An 18815-nucleotide genomic window follows, 5' to 3' on the forward strand; every position below is an offset into this window, starting at 1 on the left:
TTTTCCATCCCATGGTTAGTTGTTTCATTTGTTAAAAAAAAAAAAAGTCACCCTTTTATTGATCTAGGATATTCATTCCTTAGTACTTGCTTTCTCCTTTGGAATAATAATAACGTATGAAGAAAAGAGTGATAATGATGATGACGAATTGCAGCATTTTTTTCTATATATTAGGCATGTAATACAATTTTACATAATTTTATATGCTTTTATAATCAGAAAAATCTAAGATTATAGGCATTTTTATTAGTCTCTATTCTACACAAGGAGGGATTGAGACATAATTCTACAGTGACCTTGTTGAGGTCATATAGCTAATAAATGGAGAATTAGAATTTGTACCCAATTCTATTTGATTATAGAGCTCAAGCTCTTATGTGCGCTGCATACTGGACACACAGATACACACACACAAAGCCTCTAGCTCCTTATTATACACATTCAAAGTACACTGTCTGTTCATTTCTTTTTTTTTTTTCCCCTAGATTGCATATCCCAGCTTCTCTAAGGATTCCTTAATTAACATGACTTTCCACCACATGATCACAGTTGATTTTATTGTAGAAGTTTCTAACTTTCCTTCCTAGAGTGTGGAACCTTAAATTGGAAATAATACTGAAAAGTGTGGTTTAAGTGCAGAACATAGAAGATTTTATCACCATCCTTCATCACTTTTCCAAATGAAATTTCTGCATCTGTAAAAGTTATTAATAGCAGAGATGATAATTGACATTAGAAGAACACCAAAGTACAAAGATGTAGGAGATAAAAAAATTCTTACAATTGAGAAGATACTATTTGCAAGTCAGAAATTCTTGTTATTTACAGGAAGCATCACCATTTTTTATGTAAAACTGAACCTACACTTCTTTTATATGGTTTCCTATTCTATTTGAGGACATGGAGCTCCCTGCATCTGCTGAAATTTGGTGTGAATGTGTTTTCAGCTCAGCTGCCCAAGGTGCAACCACACAGCAGGGGCTCCATTCTTATATATTTAAGAGCCCCACTGTAAACTTCTGGCAGAAGCAATGTGCTAAGAAGAGCTCAGCCTTTCAGATTAGTCAGAAAGTGAAATAAAAACTAGGTGTGACTGTCTTCAAGTGACCAAGGTAAATCAAGAAGTAGGAGATGCCTAAGTGTTAGTCCCACAGCCATAGTGGGAGACTGGGTTGCCACAGAAGTCACTAGCTGCTGAAGCCTTTGTCTGGAACTTTCAGGAAAGCTCTGATTCTGATGTGGAAATTGTTCAAAGACTGAGTAAGGTCTTTGAGAAAGCTCCGGGGGTAGTTAGGGGAACTATGAGAGTATGCTTTCAAGGAACTCAGGCACAATCCAAGAAAATAGCAAGGCCAGTGCCAAAAGAAGCAGACAGACTTTGTTAAAAGAGGAAACTAGTAGTAAAGGTGGTAATTATAGTAACAAAATGATTTAATGTATAATGGAATAATGTCAATCAAACATGGAGATAAGTAAAAAGTGGGGGCTTTGGAGTTCGGGTATTATTATGCGTTCCTACATCATTTTCCATATGGCTTGATGCATATGACAGTAAGGATCCTCAAGAAACTGCCTTGGGCAAGGTATCTATTGAAAGGAAATGTAGACACTATTCAGTGTCAGAAGTTCTGGGCTACAGTTTTGATCATTAAGTATCACTGTGGTTGGAGGCACTTTTATGATTAGAATAATAAGTATATATAAACAAACAAACACAAAAGTATAGTGAAGAATGTATTAAACTACCTCTCCCTTGTTTCTCCTCTTCCCTCTCCAATTAGCTAGACCTTGTTCTTCTTACTTTCTAAACTTTTGCATCTTGTAGAAGTTACATGCATGACTCTAAGCAACCTACTGATCTGCCTTTCTTTTTTCTGACTTATGAAATTTAAGCATTATTTTTCCTATTCTATTGAAAACGAAGATTTAGCTCATCTATATGACCCCAACTTCCACTTCTCCACTTACCTTTTAGCTAATTTTTCAGTTTTTCAATTGACTAAAACTTTAATCTTTAATGTTGTTTCAGGACTTCCCTGGTGGCTCAGATGGTAAAGCATCTGCCTGCAATACGGGAGACCCAGGTTTGATCCCTGGGTTGGGAAGATCTCCTGGAGAAGGAAATGGCAACACACTCCAATGTTCCTGCCTGGAGAATCCCAGGGACAGAGGAGCCTGGTAGGCTACAGTCCATGGGGTCGCAAAGAGTCGGACACGACTGAGCGATTTCACTTCACTTCACTTCACTTCACTTCACTTCACTTCACTTAATGTTGTTTTAGCAGTACATACAATAAAATTGGAATGTTACAGAAATTGGCATGGCTCAAGGATGACATGCAACTTTGTGAAACATCCATATATTTATGGAATATTATTCAGCCTCAACAATAATGAAATTCTATCACAAGCTACAGCATGAAAAAATTTCGAAAATATAGTACTGAGTGACATAAGCCACACAAGGAAGGACATATGTTGTATGATTCTATTTATATGAGCCACCTAGAGTAGTCAACCACCTAGCTAGGGGTTACCAGGGGCTGGGAGAGGGGGCTGTAAGGAGCTGTTGGTTAATGGGTAGAGAGCTTTAGTTTGGGAAGATAAAAAAGTTCTGGAGATGACTGGTGCAACACAGTAATGCAACTGAACTGTACACTTAAAAGTATTTCATGTGTTAGTCTCTCAGTCATGTCTGACTCTGCGACCTCATGGACTGTAGCCCAACAGGCTCCTCTGTCCATGGAATTCTCCAGGCAAGAATACGGGAGTGGGTTTCTATGCCCTTCCCAGCCAGGGATCGAACCCGGCTCTCCTGCATTGCAGGCAGATTCTTTACTGTTTGAGCTACCCAGGTATTTAATACATATTAAATTGGTGAATTCTGTTAAGTATATAGTACAAGTATATGGTATATAGGTATAGTATATAGTATAATTATATATAAGTAGTACATGAGTATATATAATATGTAAGTATAGTATATAAGTATACAAGTATATAGTACACACATATATATATGTATATGTATGTTAGTCGCTCAGTTGTGTCCGACTCTTTGCAATGGACTGCAGCCCACCAGGCCCCTCTGTCCATGAAGTTTTCCAGGTAACAATACTGGAGTGGGGTTGCGAACCACTCCAGTATTCTTGCCAGGAAAATCACACGAATAGAAGAGCCTGATGGACTACAGAACTTGGAGTTGCAAAGAGTCAGAAAGGACTGAGAGATTGACCACTCAGGCATACATTTGTATATATATATTCATTGTTTAACTTCTCTTATCCTTTGACTTCTTCCACGTAAAACTAACGTTTATGCACATCTTTTCAGTCTTTATCCTTTATCTGCCTCCCAACCCCCTGCTTTTCTATTTACTATGCATTGGGATTTTGTGTTCGGAGCCATTGCAGCTGATGGGAGCTAAGTGACCAGCATCATTTATCAGTGAATTGAGTGGCAAGGAAGTTAACCAAAAAGACCTTGGTTCTTTGCCACCACAATGATAAAGTTTGAGATGGCTGTTTTTTCCTTTTTATGTTCTTAAGTTTTCCTGAGGTTACTTTTTAAGAGTAGAGACTTTTCACCCATCCCTTTGTGTAATCAGCATACCCTTCAAATACAACTATTAATGTCTTTTTCCAGATATGTACGATTTTCCTGTGTTTTATTTTGCTTGTTTCTTCCCTTTTATATTCTATTTTCCCATTTCAGACTTCATATTTATCAGATTTTATATATCCTTGATTGTTATATCTCTTCTATGTCTTATCACATACTTCCCACTCTGTCCATTTTGTTCTATATATAGAGTTTCTTGACTTTGATCTCTTTTCCTTTTTTTTTTTTATCACCCTTCAAGTCCTTATGAAAGTACTAATTAGATTTTTTTTCAAGTTTCTTCTTTTCAGTGGTTTTTTTTTTTTTTCCTGTTTCCACTGGGACTGCTTTATCTATTTATTTTGCCAGTTGAATGATGCTAATTTTCTTTATATGCTTGAGTGATTATAAGTTACTTGTGTATATTTAAAACAGGAGGTATTGAACTGACATTTCCAGGTAGTGGATTGGGTTTTCTCTGATGTTCTATTATGTAAGCTTGTTTTCTCTGCAAAATATTTTCTTTATTCATGGGGGCTGATCAGATCAAGTAGGCACTCAAATCACAGGGATACCATCTTTTGATAAGGGATTACCAAAATGGGAAGAGCTTTTATTTTGTGGGACCAGTATCTAGCTAGTGGTCTTAATTCTCCCCAAGCAATGCATTACATTTCTTTAATGTAGGGAGTGTTTTGCTTTTTTCTCGTTCCTTGGGTTACTGTGAGCTCTCCTGTTCTCTTGTTACATCCAGGAATGTGGGAGAGAGAGAAGAGGGATATGGACATGACTGGTTCCTTATTCTAGAAGTATTTTGGGAGCTCTCTATTCCTCCCACTCATCAATTTTGGCTCACTTTCAAGATGTCATCCTCCATACTTATGAATTTTACTCCAAAAGGCTTTGGGATTCTGCCTGAAAGATTAGCTTTTCCTGCCATCCCTTCTTATGTTAATTTTGGACTATAGATTCCTCAGTCCTCTTTGTTCAATTACATGTTTTTCATCCATTTCCATCTCTCAGAAAAGCTTTAAAGCTAATGTTGAATGATGGCCCTTCTCACATTCTCTTTCCTCTTAGGGTTTATAGGTTTAATTCTGTTTTTACACTTCTCTATTTGAATGAGAACTGGAGGAAAATGCAAACATTTGATCACCATATTGAATCAGAGATTGCTCTGTTCACTTGCAGTGAACAGAGAAATGCACTGAATTTTGTGTAACTGTGAAGGATCAACTATGTTTTCATTGAAGGTCATACATGATGAGTTTAGGTTCCTAAAACACAGGTAGATATTTTCAGTGTTTTCTGGACACATCAATACCTTTTCATGGTTTTTAAGTTGTTTGAAATGAACATGTAGGAAAATAGAAAGTGGGTGAAAACCAGAATTTGAATCAATAGCTCTTCTCCTTACCACGCCTTTATATTTTATTTATTCATTTATTTTTTTGGAAAAAGTTGGATATAACCAATACAAAATTCCATTATTAAGCTAGCAGTTCTGTTTTTGAATGGTTCTAATTGCAATGACTTGTTGAAAGGAAACTAAAAAATAATAAGAGTAGTATGAGAAAAACTAAAACATTTTAATAGATTTCCTCTTTGCATTTCAGAAGATATTATGTCTCAAAGAATCTTGAATTCGGGTTTTATTCTTGTAGTTTCCTGCCTCTAAAATTATTTCTCAAGTCGTTTTCCTCAGCTCTTACAAGAATACATCTGTGCTTCTGAAAAATATTCTCACAAGTGCTTGTGGGTGATTTATTGGTGCTTATAGCCATCCTATTTTAAGTGTATAAAATCGTGACTGCTCCAAATGTCCAGAGTCAACAACAGTGTGGTTTTCATAATTGGCCCAGACCTTCCTTCTGTCCCCCTGCTTTTATTAACTCACCCTGGTTTTGCCCTCCTAAACTTATAGGCTCTTCATGATGTAGTCTGCCTCCTGATGTATCTCAGTAGAACTTTCTCTCTGCTATATCATTTGGATCTTTTCTTAATACCAACCTTGTCTCTCTTATACAAAATTCCATGTCCAAACTTCTTTTGTGTTTATTTTATAATTCTTTCTTTCTTTTTTTAAGATTGGACTGATGGATAGAGTCCCTTGTGGAGGGGGAAGAGGAGCAAAAGCATTTTCTCCAATACGAACGTTATACATCGTCAGAGTCAAATACTAGACTCTGACCACCCAGAAGTACACTTTAATAACTGGAAACTGTATGCTATGTTATGCCATTCCTTGAGCCATGAGAATGCTCATGAGATGCTTATGAAATGAGAATACTTTCTCCAGGGAGAAAGACTGAATCACAGACAAAGTAGGTGTGATGAAATGTGTGAAGTGCTGCAGCAGGGACAAATCGGCTGCAAAATGTCAACTGAAATTGGCCTAGGTCATTATCATAGACAATTCAAGTTTAAGTCTCCTACTACATATTATCTATTGAGAGAAAATACAGATGATTTAAATGTTTATTAAACAGCCAATACATACATACTATGGAGCCCATTATAGTACAGATTATATAAATTCAATAATGACTATAAGTAACTATCCTCAAAGCAATTTGATTATCTGGTAGAACAAAGATGTCATAGAGTGATGGAAGAGAGGAAAGGGATGACTATACTTTGTAAGTGCAGTAGGATTTTTTTTTTTTAAGAATTGAAAGTAAACAATATGTTTATGGCCATAGTATTTTTTTTTTAAGTATTCTGTACCCTAACCCTGGATCCATAAAATTAAGTCAAATCTTACCTACACTAGGGAGCTCAGAGGAGAAATTACATGGCCAGCTTACTAGACAGCTCTATCATGGCTCAAGGAATGGCATAACATAGCATACAGTTTCCAGTTATTAAAGTGTACTTCTGGGTGGTCAGAGAAGAAGTTCCCGCTAATCACCCTTTATGCTTATGAAATGAGAATACTTTCTTAATAAGAATACTTCAAGTTAGACCATCTGGCAAGTTGTCTTGCCTAATTACAAGTCCAAATCTTTTGACTGACTTTTCTCATGAGAGAATTTGAAGTTAACTTTTCTCCTTGGTCAACCCTCTTTGAACTCTAACAAAAAACATAACTTGCCAGTGATTCTTCCAGCCAATTCTATTTCTTTAAACAACTATGTGTTTCAAAGCAATCTGTTCACTAATGTGTTTATTTATACACCTACAGTATATTTTGTTTACAATAAAGTCTCCTATTTAGCCATTTGCCAAAGGAAAGGTCATGCTGTGATTCTGTCAATCAGTTGTGTCCAGCTTTTTGCAACCCCATGGGCTGCAGCATGCCAGGCTTCCCTGTCCATCACCAACTCCTAGAGCTTACTCAAACTCATGTCTGTGGAACTGATACATTCTGTGGTTAATGTCACTCATATTATTAGAGGGAATATCCCAAACACCTTTATATACAGTTCAGTTATTTTATTCAGCAGAGCTGTTTCTTTGCTCATAATCAGAATACATCAATTGTAGCCTTTTTGAGTGAAGGCTAAGCTGCTTCAGTTGTATCTAACTCTTTGTGACCCTATTTACTGTAGCCCACAGGCTCCTCTGTACATGGGATTTTCCAGGCAAGAATACTGGAGTGGATTGCCATTTCATTCTCCAGGAGATCTTCCTGATCTAGGGATTAAATCCACATATTTTATGACTCCTGCATTGGCAGAAATGTTCTTTACTACTAGCACCACCTGGGAAGCCTGTTTAATTTTTGAATTTTGAGACTGAATGAAGTGTGAGGAAGGGTAGGACATTAAAGCCAGTGCTGTTAACATGAGCACTGCACAATTTTTAAGAGGTGGCATTCACACTGCAAGACTGCAGGGAATGGGACTGTGAAATCCTATAGAGAAGCTTTACACCATCTCTATTCTTTAGTCAAATACAGCAAAACACCGAGTTTCTTTAGGGAAAACTAGCATACCATTCAGAGAAGGCAATGGCATCCCACTCCAGTACTCTTGCCTGGAAAATCCCATGGATGGAGGAGCCTGGTAGGCTGCAGTCCATGGGGTTGCTAAGAGTTGGACACACTGAGCGACTTCACTTTCACTTTTCACTTTCATGCATTGGAGAAGGAAATGGCAACCCACTCCAGTGTTCTTGCTTGGAGAATCCCAGAGATGGGGGAGACTGGTGGGCTGCCATCTATGGGGTCAGACAGAGTCGGACGCGACTGAAGTGACTTAGCAGCAGCAGCAGCAGCATACCATTGCTATCTAGAACAGGAAGTTGCATCAAATATTCAGGTTATACCATATTAGTAACATTAGTATGTCTATAGAAAAAAAAGAAAATAATGTTTAAAATTGAAATTTAAGTCTCCTTCACCATGGAAATCAAACATTAATGATTCATTAAATTATCAAAGATACAATAAGTATATATCATGCATAACCCATTCTGTTAATGCTATCAGTTCAGTTCAGTTCTGTCAGTCAGTCATGTCAAACTGTTTGCACCCCCATGGATGGCAGTACAACAGGCTTTCCTGTCAATCACCAACTCCTGGAGTTTGCTCAAATTCATATCCATCAAGTTGGTGATGCCATCGAATCATTTCATTCTCTGTCATCCCTTTCTCCTCCTGCCCTCAATTTTCCCAGCATCAGGGTCTTTTCTAATGAGTCAGCCCTTCGCATCAGGTGGCAAATGTATTGGAGCTTCAGCTTCAGCATCAGCCCTTCCAGTGAATATTCAGGATTGATTTCCTTTAGGATTGATTGATTTGATCTCTTTGTTCATGCCATGGAAAATTCAATAATGAGTAAGAAAGTGATCTCAAAGGAACCAAGGATCTGGCAAAAGAAACAGGTGCACGTTTGATGGAGTGATAAAATAGAAGAGGGGTGGTATGAGTTCATTTTAACAATATCTAACCTTAGGATTAAAGCAGAAAATATTTTTATGATATAGACTAAAGATTATATAGACCAGAAGCATGACTGATGATAAATATCTTTGCATTCACAGAGCTTTCAGATGTCATTGTATAGAGAAGTCTTTGTGTCTTTATATATGATATTCTGTGGCTTTAGATAGATAATAGACAAGAATATGTTTTAAAAATATATAAATATGAATGGTGAATACAGTGCAAGGTTAGAAATATTGACAAGTTATAATAAAATAAATAAATGATATACAATAGATAATGACATAGATAGAGAGATAGATCAAAGGAGAGCCAGGAAGATTAATAAAGTATCCATTGTAATCTTAGGGTTATATCCACAACTATGAAGCAGAATTGGTTAACTACACTTCTGGTTCAAAAAGGAGAAGTAGAATGATGTATGCTCATCTCCTCCTCTGAAAGCACCAAAATTGCAACTATCTGTTGAACAATCATTGACAGGAGGATGCTGAAATCCACCAAAAAACGGTACCCCACACCCAAGACAAAGAAGTCATACCAAGGTGGTAGGGGCACAATCACAACTAAATCAAATCCCATACCTGCTTGGTGGGTGACCCACAGACTCAGTTCAGTTCAGTTCAGTTCACTCCACTCACTCAGTCATGTCTGACTCTTTGCAACCCCATGGACTGCAGCATGCCAGGCTTCTCTGTCCATCACCAACTCCCCAAACCTACTCAAACTCATGTCCGTTGCATCAGTAATGACATCCAACCATCTCATCCTCTGTCATCCCCTTCTCCTCTCACCTTCAATCTTTCCCAGCATCAGGGTCTTTTTCAATGAATCAGTTCTTCACATCAGGTGACCAAAGCATTGGAGTTTCAGCTTCAGCATCAGTCCTTCCAATGAATATTCAAGACTGATTTTGAGATTGGTAGGTTGGATCTCCTTGCAGTCCAAGGGACTCTCAAGAGTCTTCTCCAACACCACAGTTCAAAAGCATCAAGTCTTCGGGGCTCAGCTATCTTTATAGTCCAACTCTCACATCCATACATGACTACTGGAAAAATAATAGTTTTGAGTAGATGGACCTTTGGTAAAGTTCTGACAAAATGTGGTCCACTGGAGAAGGGAATGGCAAACCACTTCAGTATTCTTGCCTTGAGAACCCCAGGAACAATATGAAAAGACCCATTAACTGGAGAACAATAATGCCAAAGAAGTTCTCACACTATTATGAAGGTTCTGAACATCATGTCATGCTTCTCAGCCTGGGGATCTGACAAAGAGATTGTGAATCACCAGGAAATATGGGCTTCAGGGCCAGAGGGATTTGATTATAGGCCTTCCAGAAAACTGAGGGAAACAGAGACTCCAGACTTGGAGGCCACAAACAACACTTTGCATGCACCAAGACCCAGAAAAGAGGAGCAGTCCCACAGAAGACTAAACCAAAATTACCTGCTAGTGTTGGAGGGCCTCCTATGGAGGTGTGTGTTGACAGGACTTCACCACAGGAATGAGGGCACCGGAAGGTCTCCCTTGGCTAAACCCCCTTGGAGTTTGCCATTAATCCTACAATAGAGCCCAAAGACCCCAAGGCTAGGTCACCTCAGGCCAAAGAACTACCAAGGAGGGAGTGAAGCCCCTGCCCACTAGCAGATAATTAGATTAAAGCTTTACTGTGCAAGTTTCTGCCCAGCAGAGCAAGACCCAGTTTTTTCCCACTGCCAGTTCCTCCCCTCAGGAAGTTTACACAAGCCTCTTAACTTCATCCATCAGAGGGCAGACAGAAGAAGCAAAAAGAAGCATAGTTTCACAGTAGAAAATATAAAAACCATACTACATAAAGTTAATCATGATGAAAAAGCAGAAAGTTGTATCCCAGATGAAGGGGCAAGATAAAATCCCAGAAAAAACAACTAAATAAAGTAGAGGTAGGCAACTTTTCAGAAAAAGAATTCCAAATAAGGATAGTGAAGATAATCCAGTTTCTCAAGGAAAGAATGGAGGCAAAGATTGAGAACATGCAAGAAATGTTTACCAAAGACCTACAGGAACCAAAGAACAAACAGAGATGAATAATACACTAGAAGGAATCGATAGCAGAATAACTGAGATAGAAAAATGGATAAATGACCTGGAGGACAGAATGGTGGAAATCAGTGCCATAGAACAGAATACCGAAAAAATAATGGAGAGAAATGAAGACATCCTAAGAGACCTCTGGAGCAACATTCAGTTCAGTTCCATTCAGTCGCTCAGTCATGTCTGATTCTTTGTGACCCCATGAATCGCAGCACACCAGGCCTCCCTGTCCATCACCAACTCCTGGAGTTCACCCAAACCCATGTCCATTGAGTTGGTGATGCCATCCAGCCATCTCATCCTCTGTTGTCATCTTCTCCTCCTGCCCCCAATCCCTCCCAGCATCAGAGTCTTTTCCAATGAGTCAATTCTTCACATGAGGTGGCCAAAGTATTGGAGTTTCAGCTTTAGCATCAGTCCTTCCAGTGAACACCCAGGACTGATCTCCTTTAGAATGGACTGGTTGCATCTCCTTGAAGTCCAAGGGACTCTCAAGAGTATTCTCCAACACATTAATTCTTTGGTGCTCAGCTTTCTTCACAGTCCAACTTTCACATCCAAACATGACTACTGGAAAAACCATAGCCTTGACTAGACGCGCCTTTGTTGGCAAAGTAACGTCTTTGCTTCTGAATAGTCTGTCTAGGTTGGTCATAACTTTTCTTCCAAGGAGTAAGCATCTTTTAATTTCATGGCTGCAATCACCATCTGCCGTGATTTTGGAGCCCAGACAAATAAAGTCTGACACTGTTTCCACTGTTTCCCCATTTATTTCCCATGAAGTGTTGGGACCAGATGCCATGATCTTCGTTTTCTGAATGTTGAGCTTTAAGCCAACTTTTTCACTCTCCTCTTTCATTTTCATGAAGAGGCTTTTTAGTTCCTCTTCACTTTCTGCCATAAGGGTGGTGTCATCTGCATATCTGAGGTTATTGATGTTTCTCCTGGCAATCTTGATTCCAGCTAGTGCTTCTTCCAGCCCAGAGTTACTCATGATGTACTCTGCATATAAGTTAAATAGCAGGGTGACAATATACAGCCTTGACGTACTCCTTTTCCTATTTGGAACCAGTCTGTTGTTCCATGTCCAGTTCTAACTGTTGCTTCCTGACCCACATATAGGTTTAAACACACCAAAATTTACATTATAAGGGTCCCAGAAGGAGAAGAGAGAGAGAAAGAACCTGAGAAAATATTTTAAGAATTAATAGCTGAAAACTTGTCTAACATGGGAAAGGAAATACTCACCACATCAAGGAAGCACATAGAGTACTGGACAGGATAAACCCAAGGAGGAACACACTGAGACACATAGTAATCAAACTGACAAAAATTAAAGACAGAAATAAAGTATTAAAAGCAACAAGGCAAAACATACAAAGGAATTCCCATCAGGCTATCAGCTAATTTCTCAACTTTACAGACCAGAAGGGAATGGCATAATATATTTAAAGTGATGAAAGGGAAGAACCTGCAACCAAAAATACTCTACCCAGCAAGACTCTCCTTCAGATATGATGAAGAAATAAAAATCTTTCCAGACAAGCAAAAGTTAAGAGAATTCAGCACTACCAAACCAGTTTTACAGTGAATGCTAAAGGAACTTCTCTAGGCAGGAAACAAAAGAGAAGGGAAAAAAACTTCAGAAAATCCAAAACAATTAAGAAAATGACTATAGGACCATACATAACAATCATTTCCTTAAGTGTAAATGGCTTAAACCCACCAACTAAAAGACAAGCCCTAGCTGGAAAGATGAAAATATGTGCATGTATGCACTTCCACTTACCACATCACCCTGCCTGATCCCCTAAATTCTATATAATTATTTTATATTCTTAAAGTTAATAATGTTCCTATTATGACTTACAGTTATAATTATCATTTATTTTTTGCCTTGCTATTAATTGTGAAAACCAATCAATGTCATTTACTATTTTGATTATGTAACTATTATTCACTTAATACCATTGTGCCATGATTGGTCAACAGAAAAATAATAGAACTGAATTTCACCAAAACTATGATCTAATAGAAAAGCATGCAATCACTTTTAAAAATCCAGTTGCATATCAGAATAATCTTGACTTTTAAAAATAAATTCAGATGCTCAGGTATTGCTTTTTTGCTCCAGAGCTCCAGATATGTTTCTAATGGACAGTCATGTTTAAAAACAACTGGACTATATGATGATCTTTTACCTTTATCTAGTTTGTTTCACTTTCTCTATTTCATATGCAGTGCTCCCATTTCATTTAGTTTGTTGTTGTTGTTCAGTTCCTCAGTCATGTCCGGCATTTTGCAATCACATGGACTGAAGAAAGCCAGGCTTTGATGTCCTTCCCCATCTCCCGGAGCTTGCTCAAACTCATCTCCATTGAATCGGTGATGCCATTCAACCATCTTGTCCTCTGTCATCCCCTTCTCCTCATGCCTTCAATCTTTCCCAGCATCAGGGTCTTTTCCAATGAGTCAGTTTTTCTCATCAGGTGGCCAAATATTGGAGCTTTAGCTTCAGCATCAGTCCCTCTAATGAATATTCAGTATTAATTTCCTTTAGGATGGACTGGTTAGACCTCCTTGCAGTCTAAGGGACTCTCAAGAGTCTTCTCCAACTCCACAGTTCAAAAACATCAATTATTTTTTGCTCAGCTTTCTCTATGGTGCAACTGTCATGTCCTTATATGATTACTAGAAAAACCATAGCTTTGACTGGATGGACCTTTGTCAGCAAAATAATGTCTTTGCTTTTTAATAGGCTCTCTAGGTTTATCATAGCTTTTCTTTCAAAGAGCAAGCCTCTTTTAATTCCATGGCTGCAATCACCATCTGCAGTGATTTTGGAGCCCAAGAAAATAAAGTCTTTCACTGTTTCCATTGTTTCCCCATCTGTTTGCCATGAAGTGATGGGACCTGATGCCATGATCTCAGGTACTGGATGTTGAGTTTTAATCCAGCTTTTTATCTCTCTTCTTTCACCTTCATCAAGAGGCTCTTTAGTTCCTTTTCACTTTCTACTTTTAAAGTGTTATCATCTGCATATTTGAGGTTATTAATATTTTCCCCAGCAATCTTAATTTCAGTTTGTGATTCATCCAGCCTGGCATTATGCATGATGTACTCTGCATATAAGTTAAATAAGCAGGGTGACAATTTACAGCCTTGACATACTCCATTCCCAATTTAAAACCAGTCCATTGTTCCATGTCCAGTTCTAACTGTTGCTTCTTGAGCTGCATACAGGTTTCACATTAGGCAGGTAAGGTGGTCTGTTATTCCCATCTCTTTGAAAATTTTCCAGTTTGTTATGATCCACACAGTCAAAGTCTTTAGCAAGTCAGTGAAGCAGATGTTTTTCCTGGAATTCTCTTTTTTTTTCTATAATCCAGTGAATGTTGGCAATATGATCTCTGATTTGTCTACCCTTTCTAAATTCAATTTGAACATCCAGAAGTTCTATGTTCACCATTTTTTCTGATCTTCCCTTTTTTTTCCCTTGCTGTTCTTTCCCAAAACTTTGCCAAGTGTAGTAGAAAAAACTTCCCTTTCACTTTTTACTTTCATGCATTGGAGAAGGAAATGGCAACCCACTCCAGGGTTCTTGCCTGGAGAATCCCAGGGATGGGGGAGCCTGGTGGGCTGCTGTCTATGGGGTTGCACAGAGTCGGACATGACTGAAGCAACTTAGCAGCAGCAGCATACTATATATGTGTGTGTATAATATATATATTTTAGAAAACTTACACATTTTTGCCTAAAAAATTGACATTTTGATTCTACTTGTTTGACTTAGTATGAATAGAAAGCTAGATTTATAATTAATAATCAATATGCAATAAACAACACAAGATTACTGTATAACATAGGAAACTATAGTCAAGATCTTGTAATAATGTATGATGGAAAATAATTTTAAAAAATAATATATGTGTATTTGTGTAACTGAGTCACCTTGCTGTACTCTGGAAATAGTGTTAGCCAATTACATTTCAATAAAATACATACATTTAAAAAAAAAGAATTGATTCAATACATATAATTTTATTTCCGTTTTGAACATTAAATACAATGGTGTTTGTTTGGACCAAAAGGCAATTTCAATCTCTGATTTTCCAATGATGTGTTTAAATTTCACAAGATGTAATTTTCAGTGTAGAATTTCCTTATACCTGAAAAATGTCATGGTGACAATTTTATCAAAGTCTTCAGTAAGCTTTTTTTTGAAAATTAAAGAAAAAATAAGAAAATAGAATCCTGACTAATTTATGTGCTTATTGTTCTTCCAATTAATCTTCCCTTGTTCTACTTCATAATGTGTAACAAATAAAGACCAAGCTTTCTTCAGTATGTTCATAATGACATTTGTATACCAAGCAAAAATAAACATTGATAAAATAAAGCTACAAATCATTTTTTTAATTGGCATATAACCTTGTTTCCCTCCCCTGCTTCTTTAGTCTTCTCTTCAGGAGAGCTCGAGAATTTGATTCAATCTGGAGTTGTGTTCCGCTACACTAGCTCCCCGAGCTAGCCAATTATCTATGAAGGTTTCTTCTTGGATGCCCTCAGTTAGCTCTGTTCATTCAATGGAAAACTTGTGGTACTAAATTCATTCTAAATGACAGGCAGAAAAATCTGTACTAGTTGAATGGCAACTTAAATATACAATGTAAGGTATTTGATTTAACTTAAATTAAATTAATTTAGTTGTCAAAGCCCCAACAAAGATGCTTAGTGTTTCATATGGTATCTCTTTGATATATAGATGAGTGTGTGTATGTGTGTGTGTGTGTCTACAAGAGAGAGAAATACTGTACAACTTTCCTATGCCTTTGTAATGAAAGCCATTTTTGCTGTTTTCTTTTATAAAAATAAAAAAATGCATATTAACTTATATGAAGTTGCAAAATATGACAGATACTATATCATTATGAGTTATATTACCTAACTTCCAATACTGTTTCTTAGAACTGTTTTCCTCTATTTAGAATTTTATTGTGATCATCCTTAGACTGCGCATCTACCAAGCACAGCACATTGAAAGAACACTTGTCTCTGGTGTTTCCTCTGTCACAGAGATTCAACCATCCAATAAATCTGTCAATCAGATGCCAAATCAAATCTGATGATTTCTAATCTATCCAGTTTTATGTGAAATATGATAGAAGATATGAAAGTATAAGACATAGTTCTTGTCCTCAAGTAAAAACTCCAAGAGTGGCATTTACCTTCTTGGAAAATCCAATCCCTTTTTCTTTGGCACATAACTTAAAAAAATGATAATTTGAGAATGACTAAGAGTGCTTTAGGAATTTTTAAAAGAGAGTATAACTGAGGAGACTACACAAGAGATGTGAGAAATGAAATATCTTGCAGTTTAATATAGTTGTTTTCCCTCGGGAAGAAGTGTCCTCATCACAAAACTGCAAAATGGATGGCAGACAATGGACAAGAGATCTTATTAGTAAGAAATACAAATGCGGTGATAAACAGTTGAGGAAGGGGAGAGAAAACAAAGAGCAAAGTGTGTTGGATATTCATACAATAAAAAAAATTTACCTCAAACTGGAATGCTGTATTCCTAAAAGTGAAAACTCCAGAGAATCCCTAAGAACTTTATTTCAACGTAATTTATTAGCAGCAGTTGAACCATAAATATATTGTTCAAAGGTAACTTATTTGATGATATTTTAGTGCGGCTTTCCCCGTTCTCCTCTTCACTTGCACCTCCTTATCCCACAGAGGGATACTAGAGGTACAGAATATGGTGTCAGGACCTGTGGAGTATATAGGAGATCACTGAAAATAGCCTGTGAATATGTGGTAGAAGAAGGTTTCTGAAAAGTCATATCATAAAACTGAAAGTGACTCAGTTGTGTCTGACTGTTTGCGACCCCATAAACTATACAGTACATGGACTTCTCTAGGTCCAAATACTGGAGTGGGTAGCCTTTCCCTTCTCCAGGGGATCTTCCTTACCCAGAAATTGAACTGGAGTCTCCTGCATTGCAGGTGGATTCTTAAAAATCATATCATAGGGAGACACCAAACCAAAATGAAATGATTATTTTGTAAAAATGTCTTTTGTACAGCAATTCACTTTTTAATCAACAGGATGAATATATGGGAAACCAGAGAAAAGCAAGAAAATTTGAAGCAGAAGCGGTAGACAGTAAAGAGATGCCAAGCATTCCCTAAAGGATATTTGCAATGAATGTTTCCAGAATGCCTCTGCTGTGAGTGGGAAGGTAGCTCTGGAAACCACCCAGCTCATAAGAGGAAGCTGCACTGAACATTTCAACAGGATAGGCAAAAACAAGAAAATAAGTCCAAGAGTATCATCTTCATGTGTACAATTTGAATTGGCTTCAAGACTCAAGTTTCCTATAAATTAACTTTATTCCATAATTCCATACTAAATATTGGGACATTAAGACCTTTCAAATTACTAAAATCAGAAATCCAATAAATACTTCTTACTTCCCATGAATCTGTAGCACTGATTTTAGAATTTAGCTGTAGACTGGCTTATATTGCTTTCTGTGTGCTTTGTATTAATCAGTCAACTTCAGTCCATCCTGAGTGTGTATCTGTCAATGTGTGCAAGTATAAAGCAATAATTGGCCCCTGTCTTTTAAGGAATTAATTATCTGGTGGGTGAGATAAAATTTACAAGTATGAAAAAATAAATGATCATCTCATTACTGTTGTTTGCTCAACATGTAGAACTTACATTTACTTGTCACATGGAAACACATGAATGATGTCTTAGAACACAAAATATGGCTAATCACAAGGTGCGTATGCTTAGCTATTAGAAAATTCTCTAATTTTTTTATATATACGTGAATGTATAAATTTCTCACTTCTTCCAGAATCAATTCTATATCAAGGCATACACTATATATACAGCTATCTTTAACATTTTTACTACATTTTTTCTCTTATCTGTGAAAGTTACATATATACGTGTATATAGATAGATAGATAGATAGATAGATAGATAGATAGATAGATAGGTAATAGATAGATGGATGTGAGAGTTGGACCATGAAGAAGGCTGAGCACTGAAGAATTGATGCTTTAGAACTATAGTGTTGGAGAAGACTCTTCAGAGTCCCTTGGACTGACTGCAAGGAGATCACACCAGTCAATTCTAAAAGAAATCAATCCTGAATCTTCATTGGAAGGACTGATGCTAAGGATGAAGCTCCAATACTTTGGATGCCTGATGCGAAGAGCTGACTCATTAGAAAAGACCCTGATGCTGGGAAAGATTGAAGGCAGGAGAAGGTGATGGAGGATGAGATGGTTGGATGGCATCACCAACTCAATGGCCATGAATTTGAACAAGATGGTGAAGGACAGGGAAACCTGGCATGCAGCAGCCCATGGGGTCACAAAGAGTTGGACACGACTGAGCAACAACTAGGTGGCTTCCTAGGTGGTACAGTGGTTAGAAATCTCCTTCAGTGCAAGGGATGAAGGAGATGTGGATTCAATCCCTGGGTCAGGAAGGACCTCTGGAGCAAGAAACGGCAACTCACTCCCATATTCTTGCCTGGAAAATTCCATGGACAGAGGAGCCTGGTGGGCTACCATCCATGGGGTACAAAGATTCAGACAGGACCAAGTGAAAGAACACACACACACACATAATTTTCTCCTAAAAGTAATTGTATGTGATGAAGAGCTGAGCAGAGCCCCACAGAGCTGGCAAGGCCCAACAAATGGTGGAGCTGTCACTTACTTACTGAGTGACAATCCAAATATTATTTGTGGAGTTTCCTCAAGAACAATCAGTATTTCAAATTAAAGGGTTGCATAAGTGTATCTGCTATAATGTTAAATTTAAGGCTTTGAGTACCTGGTGTTTAAATGTATATGTATTTAGTTACTAAAGGGGCCATAGTATTCAGCCTTCTGTGTGAGAGGATACTAAATGTACCATATTTATTTTGGTGTTTCTTTGATGGTCTATGTTGTTCCCTTCCTAATCTTCCCACTCTTCATTCATACGAACCTTGGTTTTAAAGACCACAACTTGAGATTGTATGTGAATTGTTAGTGAGTAGTCACTCTTACTTTGCCAGCTGTATCCTCCTTGTTTCTACATCTAGTTGACTAAAGAAATGTTCTGTTCCTAAGAACAGTCACTTTTGACTGATAATAAACATTGGTCCAAATGAGTATAGCTCATTCTAAAGTCTTAACTCCCTGCAGTTTGCAGCAGATAGGAGACTACAAGAGA

The 18815-nt window shown here is 37.5% G+C and overlaps 1 pseudogene; it reads left to right on the top strand.

The window, feature by feature from the left end:
• The first annotated feature begins 2272 nt into the window (after positions 1 to 2272).
• On the top strand, positions 2273 to 2367 carry LOC120881243 (annotated as a pseudogene).
• The last annotated feature ends 16448 nt before the right edge of the window (positions 2368 to 18815 follow it).

The sequence above is a fragment of the Oryx dammah genome, unplaced genomic scaffold (genome assembly GCF_014754425.2).
Source record: "Oryx dammah isolate SB20612 unplaced genomic scaffold, SCBI_Odam_1.1 HiC_scaffold_22, whole genome shotgun sequence".
Lineage (NCBI taxonomy): Eukaryota > Metazoa > Chordata > Mammalia > Artiodactyla > Bovidae > Oryx > Oryx dammah.